At 41.5% G+C, this 15,704-nt stretch overlaps 1 protein-coding gene across 2 annotated transcripts in view; it reads left to right on the forward strand.

Moving 5' to 3' along the window:
- Nucleotides 1–15,704, forward strand: part of MSRA (methionine sulfoxide reductase A) — a 455,305-nt gene that overhangs the window by 280,249 nt on the left and 159,352 nt on the right. The window lies entirely within an intron of this gene.

A 15,704-nucleotide genomic window follows, 5' to 3' on the forward strand; every position in this document is an offset into this window, starting at 1 on the left:
CTCTAGGTCATGGTGAGTAATTTTTTTAGTGTATTGTTGGATCCAGTTGGCTATCTTGTTGAGGATTTTTGCATCCATGTTCATCAGGGAAATTGGTCTATAGTTCTCCTTTAGTGGAGTCTCTGTCTGGTTTTGGAATCAAGGTAATGCTGGCTTCATAGAAAGAGTTTGGAAGTTTTCCTTTCATTTCTATGTTTTGGAACAGTTTCAAGAGAATAGGTGTTAACTCTTCCTTAAATGTTTGGTAGAATTCCCTTGGAAAGCCATCTGGCCCTGGACTCTTGTTTTTTGGCAGATTTTTGATTACTAATTCAATTTCCTTACTGGTTATGGTTCTGTTCAAATTTTCTACTTCTTCCTGTTTCAGCTTTGGTAGTGTATATGTATCTAGGAATCTGTTCATTTCTTCCATATTGGTAGTGTATTTGTTTCTAGGAATTTATCTATTTCTTCCAATTACCCATTTTACTGGCATATAATTGTTCATAATATTCTCTTATTATTGTTTTTATTTCTGTTGTGTTGGTAGTGATCTCTCCTCTTTCATTCTTGATTTTATTTATTTGGGTCCTTTCCTTTTTCTTTTTGATCAAACTGACTAGTGGTTCATCAATTTTGTTAATTCTTTCAAAGAACCAGCTTCTGGTTTCAATGATGTGTTCTACTGTTTTTGTTTGTTTGTTTGTTTTTGGTTTCTATAGCATTAATTTCTGCTCTAATCTTTATTATTTCCTGTCTTCTGCTGTTTTGGGGTTTTATTTGCTGTTCTTTTTCCAGCTTCTTAAGGTGTAAGGTTAGGTTGTGTATCCGAGATCTTTCTTCCTTCTTTAGGAAGGCCTGGATTGCTATATACTTTCCTCTTATGACCGCCTTTGCTGTGTCCCAGAGGTTTTGGTCTGTGTTGTTATCATTTTCATTGGTTTCCATATACTTTTTAATTTTCTCTTTAACTGCTTGGTTACCCCATTCATTCTTTAATAGGACGTTCTTCAGTCTCCAAGTATTTTTTACCTCTCCAAATTTTTTCTTGTGGTTGATTTTGAGTTTCATAGTGTTGTGGTCTGAAAATATGCACGGTATGATCTCGATCTTTTTGTACCTCCTTAGGGCTGATTTGTGTCTCAGTATATGGTCTATTCTGGAGAACATCCTGTGTTCACTGGAGAAGAATGTATATTCTGCTGCTTTAGGATGAAATGTTATGAATATATGTCTTAAGTCCATCTGGTCCAGTGTGTCATTCCAAGCCATTGTTTCCTTGTTGATTTTTTGATTAGATGATCTGTCCATTGCTGCGAGTGGGGTGTTGAAGTCTCCTACTATTATGGTGTTACTATTGATGAGTTTCTTTATGTTTGTGATTATTGATTTATATATTTGGGTGCTTTAACATTTGGCACATAAATGTTTGCAATTGTTAGGTCTTCTTGGTGGATAGACCTCTTGATTATGATACAATGCCCTTCTGCATCTCTTGATACAGTCTTTATTTTAAAGTGTAGATTGTCTGATGTAAGTATGGCTATTCCAGCTTTCTTTTGTTGACCATTAGCATGATAGATGGTTTTCCATTCCCTTATTTTCAATCTGAAGGTGTCTAGGTCTAAAGTGGGTCTCTTGTAAACAACATATACATGGATTTTGTTTTCTTATCCATTCTGTTACCCTATGTCTTTTGAGTGGAGCATTGAGTCCATTGACGTTTAGAGTGAGTACTGAAAGATTTGAATTTATTGCCATTATGATGCTTGTAGAGTTGGAGTTTCTGTTGGTGTTCTCTGGTCCTTTCTAATCCTTGTTGCTATATATATATTTTTTTTTTCATCTTCTCTCCCCTCAGAGAGTCCCCCTTAAAATTTCTTGCAGGTCTGGTTTAGTGGTCACAAACTCCTTTAATTTTTGTTTGTCTGGGAAACTTTTTATCTCTCCTTCTATTTTAATGACAGCCTTACTGGATGAAGAATTCTTGGCTGCATATTTTTCTGATTCAGCACACTGAATATATCCTGCCACTCCTTTCTGGCCTGCCAAGTTTCTGTGGATAGGTCTGCTGCAAACCTGATCTGTCTTCCCTTGTAGGTTAGGGACTTTTTTTCCCTTGTTGCTTTCATGATTCTCTCCTTGCCTGAGTATTTTGTGAATTTGACTATGATATGCCTTGTTGATAGTCTGTTTTTGTTGAATCTAATGGGGGTCCTCTCTGCTTCCTGGATTTTGATGTCTGTATCTTTCCCCAGGTTAGGAAAGTTTCCTGCTATGATTTGCTCACATAACCCTTTTACCCCTATTTCTGTCTCTTCCTCTTCTGGGACCCCTGTGATTCTGATGTTGTTCCTTTTTAATGAGTCACTGATTTCTCTAATTCTTAAATCGTGCTCTGTTGCCTTAATCTCCCTCTGTTTTTCTGCCTCATTATTCTCTATAAGTTTGTCCTCTATATGGCTGATTCTCTGTTCTCCCACATCCATCCTTGCTGCCGTGGCATCCATCCGTGATTGCAGCTCAGTTATAACATTTTTAATTTCATTCTGGCTACTTTTTACTTCTTTTATCTCTGCAGAAGAGATTCTAATCTGTTTTCGACTCCAGCTAGTATTCTTACTCTTGTGATTCTAAAATTCTGGTTCAGACATCTTGCTTGTATCTGTGTTGGTTAAATCCCTGGCTGTCGTTTCTTCGTGCTCTTTTTTGGGGGGTGAATTCCTTCATTTTGTCATTTTGAAAGGAGAAAATGAATTAATGAGGTAGAAAAATTGAAATTAAAAAAATTAAAATAAAAAATATTAAAATTAAAAATTAAACACACACACACACACACACACACACACACACACACACATCAAATAGATGGTGCTAGATCCTAGGTGTGTTTTGGTGTAGGTGTTGAAAGTGGTTTGACAGATTAGAGGAAAAAAAGGTGGGGGGAGGAAAAAAAAAGAAATCGTCTGAGAATTTGAAAAAAATGAATACACTGAAGTAGACTAAAATGAGATGATGGGGGTAAAATAGAATTTGAAAAAATATACACAAAGGAAAGAATATAGTAGAAAAAATTAAGGAAAAATAGTTTTAATAAAAATTAAAAATAAATATGAATTTTTTTCTTTTACTGTATTTAAGAAAAAAGAAACAAAAAAGAAAAAAGAGAAAAAAGAAAAAAGGAATCATTTGAAAATTTGAAAAAGTGAATACACTGTAGTAGACTAAAATAAAATGATGGAAGTAAAATAGAACTTTAAAAAAATTTACATAAAAGCAAAAAATATAGCAATAAAAATTAAATAAAAATATTTTAATAGAAATTGAAAGTACAAATGAAGTTTTTCTCTTTCTGCATTCAAGAAAGAGAAAAATGAAAAAGAGTAAAAAAATAAAAAAAGAAATTGTTTGAAAATTTGAAAAGGTGAATACACTGAAGTAGACTAAAATAAAATGATAGAAGTATAACAGAATTTGAAAAAATTGACACAAAAGTAAAAAATATAGTTATAAAAATAAAGAAAAATATTTTTAATAAAAATTGAAAATAAAAATGATTTTTTTCTTTCTATATTCAAGAAAAAGAAAAGAATTGGAAAAGAGAAGAAGAAAAAAAAAAGAAAGAAAATTGAATAGATGAACCTGCTAGGAGATTGAAGTAGGTCTGAAATTGCTTCATTTACTCCTAGAATCAGTCTATGTAGCTCTTTATAGTCCATAAAGTAAGCCAGTGGTGAGACCTGTGTTCTTGAAGAGCAAAGTTGGCCCCGTTGGGCGGGGCTCAATGTAACAGCTCTGCTCTCCACTAGATGGCGCTGCTAGCCTACTGGGGTGGATTGTGAGCTCGTAGGTGCGCATGCGCATGCGTGGGAGCGGTGAAAGTGGCACCACCCAGCTACCCAGTCTGTTCTCCCTGATCAGCAGTCATGCACCTGTCCTCTGTCTTCAGCTTTTGTCCACTCCCTGCTTCTTCACTGTCTGTGACCAAGCCCCAGGCAGTACCTCTCTCCTAAGTTTTGCTTAGATGCGGCTGTTTTCCCTGGCCCCTTACTTCTGAAGCACTGTGGCTTTGACCTGTTCTGCCCCTCTGGGGGAGGGTCTTCCCAAGAAATGGCCAAATGTCAGCTGCACCCAGGAACGCTTGCAGGACCCTGCTACTGCTGGTGCCCTGAGGCTGCGGCCAGGTGCCAGCCCGCCCCAGGAAAAGTTCACGAGATAGTGTAGCAGCAGCATTTCAGGGATTATGGAAAATCACAACACATGTCTGGCACCAGGCTTCACCCTTAACGACCTTGTTTCAGCACCAGCAAATGTGGCCGTTTTCTGGGGTGTTCTGGGACTAGGTGGCTTCAACAGTCTCTACCAAATGTCCTTCCAGCAGTGGAACCGCTTTTCCCCATGTGGCCCGAGACCCTCCCGGACCCCACTCTGTTCCTGGGGATTCTCCCTTCCCACCAGAGCACTGCCAGGTATCGAGCTGCAGAGTTGCGGCCTTTGAGCTCCCTTTGTTTACAGTCTTAATGGAATTTAAACCCTCTCCTTTCTCCTCTCTCCCTTTTTAGTTTAGTCCCTGTGGTTGTTTCCAATTTTCCACTTTCTCTCCAGCTCCTTTTGGGGAGGGTTGCTTTTCCCATATTCTCCCCCCCTCCCCAGTCTCCGTCCTGTCTCCACTGCAAAAGCGGTGCCTTACTGTCCGTGGCTTCTCGCTCCCCAAATTCACCTGTCCGCGCCACATGTACCTGCTGAATTCTGTGGTTCAGGTTGTGCAGATTGTTGTGTTAATCCTCCAATCAGTGTTCTAGGTGTGCAGGATGGTTTAGTGTTGGTCTGGCTGTATTACATGGACGCGAGACACACAGAAAACTTCCATGCTGTTCTGCCATCTTGGCTCCTCCTCCCCAACTTAACCATTTTGAAGCATACAGTTTTGTAGTATTAAGTTCATTCACATTGCTGTGCAACCATCACCACCATCCATCTCCAGGACTCTTCATCTTGCAAAACTGAAACTCTGTCCCCATTAAGCATAACGCCCCATTTTTCCCTTCCCCCAGCCCCTGGCAACCACTCTTCCCAATCTCATGTAGTAGTCTTTCCCACACTTAATTTCATAGTGGTTTTTTTTTTAAAGAGACCCAGTGTGGGGCTGAAACGTACAACTCTGAGTTTGAGAGTGGCATGCTCTACTGACTGAGCTGGACAGGTGTCCCTTAATTTCATTGTATTTTTGAATAATTTTCTTTTATTGCCTTTTTCTAAAGCCTTCAACTTAATTCTTAATAGAAGCAAAACTCTTTCTTCTGTATGTAATATTTAATTAAATTTGTAAGTACAACAAAGAGTAAATTGGTCTAAACAGGTTTGGGAACAAACATAACCAACTTGGTAAGGCTTCCTTCAATTGATGGGAGCAGAAGGGTGCAGGTGTACCAGAGAGAGTCAGACGTATTCTGGTGCTGTGGTCTTTGGCCACCATGTTTGCCAGAAGGAATGATGTGGATCAGTTAATTGGAGACTTTGTGTCAATACTGTGGTTTACCTTCTCTGCTGTATAGTGCTTGTCATTTTCATCATCTGAAATACCTACATACCCAGCTCTGTATGTCTAAATTGTACCCACTTTTCAATGTCTAGTTCAGATGCACCTCCTATATGAAAACTTCCCTGTTCTTTCCTTTCAAACTTCTTTCTTTTAATGTTTATTCTTGAGAGAGAGAGAGCAAGAGAGAGACAGAGCATGAGTGGGGGATGGGGAAGAGAGAGAGACACACACACAGAATCTGAAGCAGGCTCCAGGCTCTGAGCTGTCAGCACAGAGCCAAGTGTGGGGCTTGAACTCACGAACCCTTGAGATCATGACTTGAGCCAAAGTTGGACACTTAACTGACTCAGCCGCCCAGGTGCCCCAAACTTACATCAGGGGCACCTAGGTGGTTTAATCTGTTAAGTGGCCAACTCTTTTAATTTTTATTTCTTTTCTTTTCTTTTTTTTACTTTGAGAGAGAGAGAGTGCAGTCAGGGGAGGGGCAGAGAGAGAGGGAGGGAGAATCCCAAGTAGGCTCCACAGTGTCAGCACGAAGCCCGACACCAGGCTTGAACTCATGAACCGTGAGATCATGACTTAAGCCGAAACCAAGCATCAGACACTTAACCAACTGAGCCACCCGGGCACCCCTTTCCTTTCAAACTTCAAAGGCACTGACCTGTACCTCTACAATGACATCTAACACTTTCTACCTTGCATTGTTAGTATTTCTGTGAGTTCCCCAAGAGCAGGCTCTGTGTCACATTTCTTTGGATTTCTCATATCATTGGCTTAGTGCTGTGCATGTAGTCATATCTCAGGCTCACGTTTATTAAATTACTGCCTTGCAAGGATGGGACAGAGAGAATGAGAAGGGGTAACTAACTATTGGAGCACTTTTTGTTAACAAAACCTGTGTGGGTGTGTGTAATACAGTGTATTTTTTGACACTTTTATTGTAACTGTTTTGTAGATGAGGAACCTGAGACTCAGAGAAGTTAAATAATTCATCCAAATCAAATATTCTGACTGCACTATCAATGCCCTTGGCATAGTGTCTCAGAACTTCTTTGTTGAAACCATTTGGTTTTGTTTAGGGTAGTTCTCTGGGTTCATAAATTAATTACTAACTGTCATCAAAGAACTGCTAGTCAAGACTAAAAGATTCCCAGTATCAATCAAATTCCAGCTGAATTGGATCTGTAGGCAGTCATAGGCAACAATCATTTGGTGGTTACCCTTAGGATCAGTGTTTATGGGCAAAGAGCAAAAGGCTATGGAATCAATAACTGGGTTGGAGCCTTGGCTCTGACCTATGTTCTGGGGCACCTGGGTAGCTCAGTTGGTTAAGCTTCCGACTTTTGATTTTAGCTCAAGTCATGATCTCATGGTCCATGAGTTACAGCCCCATGTCAGCCTCTGTGCTGATAGCACGGAGCCTGCTTGAGATTCTTTCTCTCCCTCTTTCTCTGTCCTTCCCCTGTTCACACTCTATCTCTCTCAAAATAAATAAATAAACTGTAAAAAGCAAACAAACAAAAAAACCCTACTAAGTTCTGCTACCTACTGAGTGACTTTAATTCAAATAATGTGACCTCCTTGAGTCTTGGTTTTCTCATCTATAAAATGGATGTGATAATACATGGAGTTACCATGAAGATTTAGTTAATGCATATGAAAATATTTTGTGCTCTATGAGGGTATTACACAAATCCAAAGTATTGTTGTCATTAACCTATACTTACTGAGTACCATTGATCTCAAGGTACAAAAAGTCCAGGGCAGAGTTTGGGTTAATATGGAACAAAGTACCTTCAGTCCAGAATCAGGACTCTGGTGTTAGTTACTCTAGGACCCCTATGGGGACATATACCCATCTAATATGGTGTGGCTAGTATTAGTATCCTGTACTGATGGATTTTTTTGCTCAGGGACTTGTTTCCCTTCACAGGCTAAAATAACTATAAGCAAAGGCATGTAGTCTAAGGAAATGCTCCCCATTTGTGTTTTGGATTGCCGGGATATCCAACAAGTATGAGGTTGCCAAGAATGAGAGAGGCCTAGGGGTCAAGTTTGGCTATGGTAGAGCTTAGTATTAAGAGCACTGGAGTGATCCTCTCCACTGAGAAATCTTCCCTGAATCTTCAAGGCTGACCTTGGTACTCCTCCTGTGTGCTCCCATAGAACTCTGAGCACACCCCTCTCCAAACAGCAGTTGCTTTATCCTGTACATTTCCATTTACACATTTCTCTTCCCTCTTGGACTGTGTGCTCCTGTAGGCTGGCAACTGTCTTATTCATTGTTGTCTTAGTTGCACCCAAAAGAGTGCTCAGAGTTCAGGCTAGCTGTGCAGTAAGTACTTGTTGAATGAATCCCTCCTCTGGCAGTCGTGTTCTATTACAAGCCCCATCCAGAAGTGAAAGTGAGGTGGGAGTTATGGTAAATTGCTTCACCATTTTGATTGTACTGTTGTATTAATTAAATTAATTAGATCAGTGTTTCTCAATCTTTTAAAAATTATAGGCATCCCTTTGGCCCCATTTTAGCCATTTCTTTTTAAATTTTCTCCCCCTATTCCCCATTAAAATTTAATCTCACAGATATACTATATGTTAGTTTATATACTGTGGCCCTTTGAAAGGCCACAACATTTTGATGTGTAGATGGTTTTGTCCCTTAAGAGACAACTTTTTTTCCCCTAGGAGTGATATCACCCCATTAAGAATGTCTGAATTAGATTCTATGTGACTAAATGTGTAGAATCAGCTGGTTTGGTATTGTGCAGATATTTTCTATTTGATATTTACATAGTTATAACATTAAGATTAAGCCTTGGTTGCTCATATTATTGATACGCTTTCAAGATAAGACTGTGGGATTGATTTTTTTTGTACAACGTAACTGGTGCCTTTGGTGCTATTTAAATAAGGAGACAAAGCCAAGACTTTTCCCAGACCACCAACAGTATTTCAGTGTGGGGCTATTATGCATAAATCTGAAGGCTTGGTTCACAATTCCACTCTTCTCAAAAATATTTAAACTAAACAAAAAGTTATATTTATTGCTAATGAATGTAGACATCTAAATAAGTCAGAGCCATGCTGCTTGGACGATCCTGCCAGATTGTTCCTGGGCGGGTTATTTATAAATAATGTACCATTCAAGTTGGGAGAATATGCTACTACCACATGAACTTCAAAAGCAACTGTCATGTGGTTTATGTTCAAAATGAATAGGCAATTATTATCTTTGTATGACTTAAAGCAACTCTTCTGGAAATTCCATGTAAGCAGCCACAGTATTAGCAATGACAAGCTTCAACTGGGTTGCCTTTTCTCCTCCGTGTTATTATAAATAGAGAATAGTTTTCGAAGACTATAAAAAAAAAGTCTGACTTGGTTTTAAAGACCTTTCAGTTCATGATTTCAGGGGTTCTCTAGCTGTCTTTTCACTTGGATTCAGAGCACATGCACTTTTAGGAAAGCATGCCCTTGGCAGCCTATGCAGAGAAACCCATCTTTGCTTGGAAAGCAGTCCATGTTGTTCTGTTTATATTAACCTAGATCCTAATGGTTTGGAAGTTGTTGACTTTTATAGTGAAGTTCCATCATGATATGTTCATCATTAGTAGTATGTGGCTATGGAAGCACTAATTGTTATATAGATTTGATTACTACCAGTAAGTCCCCAGAGTGCTTTCCCTTTATCTCTGTTATTGAATGCTCTCAACCATACTCAAAGATTGATAGGGACAGGTCTTAGTATTCTCATTTTACAGATGAGGAACTTGTGAGGAAGGGGAGTTAAACAGCTTATCTGGCAGATTATATATGCTCCACATTAGGTTCTTTGACTCCAAAGGCAGTGCTCATTTAATTGAACCACGATGTCCTATGCTTTCAGCTTTTTCAAGGGTCATTATGGACGAGTGACTGGACGTCAAAGGCATAACCTGGACCAGTGAGTAGAAGGAAGTAGACTTGACTCAGTAAAGGCAGAACTTTCCAGCAATTAGAACAGTCCAACAATGGCATGGATACTTTGGTGAAGTAGTGTGTGTCCTGTGACTTGAAATGGTCATCTGAATGTTGCAATGGGGTAAAACACAATGTGGCATTTGGCTAGATGATCTTTTTCAAGTCCCTTATAATCCTGTACATTATTTTTAAAAATCTTATGTCTTATTTCCTCTCCCTTGATATAGCTTCATATATCAAACACCTAATTTCATAGTTCTCTTTCCCAACTGCACATCAGAAGCACCTGTCAAGCTTTGTGAAGATGCACGTGCCTAGGCCTGACCCCACGCCCCCTGTGTCAGAATTCCAGTGTGAGGTAGAGTGGGAGGTATGAGAATATTCTTTAAAAAGTGTGATTAGAAGGCATAGGCATAGGGTCGTGAACCACTCTTCTGGTGTAACCCACTGATAACAAGGTACAGACGGGCCTCATTTTGGACTTGGTGTCATTTAACAGCATCCAGAAGGCATAGTTTCTAAGCATACAATATCCTTTTAAGTGTTAATCAGACCCTTAATAAAAGTGTGTTTGTTCCCTTGGCTGTGAGAGTACCATGATCCCTTGTTGGCAGGTTAGTTTTACCAATATCTCATAATGCTTGTCCCCCTCATAGTAAGTTGGGAGTAGGTGCTGGTCCAGGAAATGGACATTTGATCAACCCACCTACAAGAGCCTTTCATATACTTCTTGTTCTGGAAAAAACACCTCAAAGGGTGTGAAGGTCAGCCTCTATAATCAGCATGTTGGATACAGAAATTAGTCAGCTGCTCACTCCTAGACTGCTTACCCACTAGTTAACTTCATAGCAGTGAGAAACCTCCAGCGCCACAAAGAAATGAATGGTTGTAGTTTATTGCTTTCTTGAGGAATTTTCTTAGCAAGTACTCAACTATGTTTATAGCATTCCTCTGAGAGAATAATCTCTGAAGAATGTGCCTGTATTACATACACACCAGAGGATTATAAATTCCCCACTATGTCTCCCCATGGTGGACCGGAAAAAAAAAAATCACAGTTGTTCCAACAGGATTTTTTTCTACTTTTCAATCAATAGGATGCTTTTGAAAGCTTATATTTCTCTTTGGACACTTTAAGTGACTGAAGAGACAAAAGAAAAAAAGCAAAGATAAAATGACAGTATAGATACTCCTCAAATCCTATAATGAACTCCACAGGGCACCCAATTTTGATGTATTAGGATTTTTTTTATAATGAGTACATTGTTGGAAATCACATTTTCTATCTGCAGGAGCTGGAGATGAAACTGAGCTGACATCTTACCTCTTTGTAGTTAATTAGCAAGAGGGAAGGAGTGTTTTGAATCTTGTATGGGAAGAGGGAGGTATTAGTCATCCAGTACTCCCCCTTTCCCTTCAAACACCTGGATCTTTTTGTGTGCTCTTTGATTTGGTTTAACAGTTTGGATGGGTCTTGTTGGCTGGGAAGGATGAGGGGAGTTGGAAAATGGTTATTATTTAATGAAAAAATAACTATAGCTGACTTCTCCCTGCCATCTTCCCTGTAGGATAAATAAAATAGGTCAGGTCGTTTTCTTTAAAGAGGAGTTCCTTACTTGGACCCAGACTTTGGGCAAAATCCAGGCTGCCAGAGTTTTTGTTGTTGCCTTATTAACACTTGTCATCATTGAATCCCCAGCACTTAGTGAAGTGCCTGGAACTGAGTAGGCATTCAAATATTTATGAGTTTAGTGAGTAAACAAAACATTATGCTGACCCATACGGTGAGGTAGTTAAGTTGTGTTAGTTGTATCTAATACCTTTCTCTGGGTAGGTATGGTGAGTTTTACATAGAATTCAGCAGTTTGGGACAGAGGGGAAGAGCAGAGCATTTATATATAATTCCATTTAGGAGACTGGTCCTTGGGCAGGTGAGCAGTGCTGGGGCCAGTGTGGACACTCATCCAGATGAAGGCTCGATAAGTGGCAGAAAAAAATCAGCACAAAGGATCCTCCAATCTGTGTGTATTTATTAATATCAGATCATGTGCCCAGTCCTGGGGGATGATAGAAAAGAGCCAGTGTCATGGTTCCTTTTCCCAGGAGAACTCTGTATACACGAAACACTGAGAAAGCGCTCAAAAACAGTCAGGACTCAAGTGTTACAAGGTGAGGGACTGATTCCAAGTGGAAGAAGGAGGCTGGATTGGTGGTGTTTGGAAGACAAAAACCATTTTCTGAGTACCCTCTATGAGAATCGCTAGATCCTACCTGCTACACACATCTCTTTTCATCACAGGGATTTGGCGAGAGACCTCAGGGGACCTGACTCAGTCAGCAAGCCTGGATCTGAGCAAAGCAGATCCCATTGGAGCCCACTGACTGTGCTTTTTCCCCTATATCGTGCCTCTTGTCCAGGTCCTATACGCAGGGAGGGCTTCCTGGAAGAAGCAGCACCTACGGGGACCTTGAGAGTAGTGGAGGGCTTTGATTTCAGGTGGCTGGAGGGTGTGTACTGCAGGCTGGGGGACTACAGCAGCAAGGGGTGGGGATGGGGATATGGACTGTCTGGATCAGGGAGAGTGTGTGGGGAAATGAGATTGGAGACATGGAGAGGCCTGGTGGTCAAGAAGGGCTCCTGTAGGCCCCTGGGCAGAGGGCAGTTGTGGGAGAAGTGGCTGGAAGTGGAGCCCATTGACAGTGGTCAGATTCTCGGTTGTCTCAATTGCTTACAAGCTCTGAGACTTCAAGCAAGTTATTCAATCTCTTTAAGCCTTGGCTTTCTTGTCAATAAAATGGACACAATAGCATTAATCTTACTAATTGCCCTGGGAAGGTGGCTGTGATACTAAAATGAATTTGTGGAGCCAGAAGCACTTTGAAAATATAAAGTGCTGTGTCCAAATGCAGGGGGGTTTGTGGTTATGTTGGGTTGAGCAGGGGAGCTTGGAGGGTGAGCCAGCTAAGAGGCTTTTCCAGTTACAGCGCATGATAGCAGGTCTGTGGCGTTGCAGCAGAAAAGAGCTCCCTGTCTCTTTGCCTGTCCTTTTTGAAATCTTGTTTTTGTTTATGACCGTGGCCGTGGCCTGGATGCACCCCCCCTCTTCCATGAAGCACCTCTGACTTCTTCTGTCCACAATGGCCATTTCCTTTCTCTTGTACCTGATGTCTTGATAAGGATGTTGCCCGTTCACAAACCCACCTTACTCACGCTGCCCTCTAGTCTGTGAGCCGTGGCATGGTGGACTCAAGTCCAGTCTCTGCCACTTAATCTTTGACTTTGGGTTCTTTTACCTCTTTGCATCTTAGTTTCCTCCTTGAAAAAGTGGGAATAATAATATTACTTATCTCAGGGTTTTTGTGAATGTTAACTTCATCAATTTGTATCAAGAGTTTAGAGCAATGTGTGGAGTTTAATAAATGCTACATTTATTAAAGGTATTTTGCTATTCATGTTTTCCTATCACCCACCTCCTCCTCATTCATTCCACAGATCTTTGTAAAGAGTGTTAAATTAATTAAACAAGGAGGCCATTAGACTGAGGTGGGTCTATTAGTGTGGCACCAACATAAGCAAATCACAGTCTAGGCCTATAAATACCTCAAGGTTATGAAACCAAAATGCTAAGGACAGCCAATCACAAACAGCTAACTAACAGCTTTAGCCAGTCAAATAATTTCCTTTATTTGCTTCCACAATTTCTCTATATGTTTCTCCCCAGCTCCTGTCTTTGGAGTGCTCCTAGCCCCTTCCTGTTTGTCACTGCCCTATTTTGCATAGATGTTTGCTCAGATAAACACTTAGGATGTTCAGTATCCTTCAGTTTATTTTTTTAATGTTTATTTTTATTTATTTATTTTTTATATTTTAGAGAGAGAGAGAGAAAGTGATAGGGGAGAAGGGCAGAGGGAGAGAGAAAGAGAAAGAGAGAGAGAGAGAGAGAGAGAGAGAATATCCCATGTAGGCTCCATGTCCAACACAGAACCCAACGCAGGGCTTGATCTAACAACCATGAGATCATGACCTGAGCTAAAATCAAGGGTTGGATGCTTAACCCACTGAGCCACCCAGGCGCCTCCAGTGTATTCTTTTAACAGGGGTTAATATCCTTCCTCCTTTCCTCTGTGCTCCTCTCCTTCCCTCCTTCCCTCCTCACCCATTCCCGTCCAGCCTGCCTGCCTGCCTGCCTTAAGGACTGTGGGACTCTCATGCACCTTCTGATAACTAAGACAGTGAGCACTGAGATCCAGGAGAGGGAGGTTGACAGCTGGCTGCTTAAGGGGTGCACTGGGCTCAGGATGAGTGGTTTTTACACTTTTACACTTAATAGTAACTCTGTTAAGAATCACCTGGGGAGGGGCGCCTGGGTGGCGCAGTCGGTTAAGCGTCCGACTTCAGCCAGGTCACGATCTCGCGGTCCGTGAGTTCGAGCCCCGCGTGGGGCTCTGGGCTAATGGCTCAGAGCCTAGAGCCTGTTTCCGGTTCTGTGTCTCCCTCTCTCTCTGCCCCTCGCCCGTTCATGCTCTGTATCTCTCTGTCCCAAAAATAAATAAACGTTGAAAAAAAAATTAAAAAAAAAAAAAAAAAAGAATCACCTGGGGAATCTTGTAAAAATACAGATTCCTGGACCTTCTCCCCCAAATTATGAAATAACAGTGGCAATAGTAAAAATAACAATACTAACCATACTGTTATGAATAAAGCTAATATTGGGTGGGCCAGACTATTCTTAGTGCTTCCTGTGGATTATCAAACTAATCCTCACAGTAGTCCCTGAGGTGAGTATTATGAATATCCTCATTTCACAGATAAGGAAACGAAAGCTTAGAGAAGAAAGAGCTTGGTCAAGGTCACACCACTGCCAGGTGGCCACGAGGCAAGCCAAGGAAGCACAATGCTGAATGCTTCCTTGGGCTGAGTGGTGCCCAGCAGGCTGGGTCTAGACAGGCACCCTGTCAACTGTGATGTGTGGCTCATGGCTGGATCACAACATGGGGAGAGGAGCGAGCAGGCCTGGAGGTCTTTCATTGCCTTGCAGATACAGCAGAAGCCCTGCTCGCTGCAAGGGGTACCCATGTGGCTATACTGTCTGCTGGGGGACCAGGTGGGCGACCGTTCCCCGACCCTCCCCACAGCAGCAGCAAAGGGCCCCAGGAACCTTGATACTAGGAGCGGAAACCATGGGCACAGGTCTTATCTGCAGCCTGCTTTCCTTGTCTCCTTTCCATCTCTCTTTGCTTTCCTCCTCTCTGCCCTTGCCACGCCCCCTTCCAGAGGGCAAGGTCTCTGCCCTCCCAGGCTTTTCCTCCCACCCTGGGACCTAGGAATCCACACAAACCATGCAGGTCTGGGCTGCTCGGCTTGCCTTTGGAGCCCCTTTTGCTCAGGCCAGACACCACACCCAGGAGCCCCTCACAGGCTCAAGCTGCCCTTGGCACGGATGGTCATGCTTATTCGCCTTATGGAAATCTCCTCTGCATCAGATTTGCCCGTGCTGTGGGGAAGGAGCCACCATTTCTACCGAGAATTTGGAATAGAACTCAATTCACTTGCTTAGCTCACTTGCTTATCATGCCAGCGTTGTGATTCTGACCACTTGTGACTGCCGCCTGCTGGCCTGCAGCCATTACGCTTTGACTTGAGAGAGGTGGCCTCACATATTCTGCCCTGGGGACAGTGGGAGGGCCTTCAGCTCTTCTCAGTCCAGGTGGCTCTTCACCGTCTCCTGAATATCATGGACTCTGATAGACATAGGTTCTTGTCCAAAAGAAGTTGTTGACAGGTGCGATGGCATAGTAGGAAACAGTGTCTCCAGGGAGGCAAGGTTACAAACTGCTTCCAGAGCCTTCTTTTTACCTGAATTAAGAACTCTCTCATTAAATCCATGTCTTTTAGTTCTGATTCTAAGGTGAGGAATCACACTTGATTCATTATAGTTCATCAGAAGAATGGGAATCTGGGTCTTTGCCTGGTGTGGATGAAGGCCTGACTATAGCTCCCATCGGGGCTGGAATGTGTCGGCTGGGACCTCACCTGAGCACCTGTTTGAGTAGATGTAGACACTTAGCTGTTATTTCTAGAATAGATGCATGAATGAAATCACAATTAGACACTTACAGAGATAAAATTTAGTTTGATGAACTAGAAGCTTCCTTGTATCATATGTTTTCTCCTGTGATTTAGTCCTTATGGGGCAGGCATCCCTTTTAAGAAAACTCAAAA

The sequence above is a fragment of the Prionailurus viverrinus genome, chromosome B1 (assembly GCF_022837055.1).
Source record: "Prionailurus viverrinus isolate Anna chromosome B1, UM_Priviv_1.0, whole genome shotgun sequence".
Taxonomy (NCBI): Eukaryota; Metazoa; Chordata; class Mammalia; order Carnivora; family Felidae; genus Prionailurus; species Prionailurus viverrinus.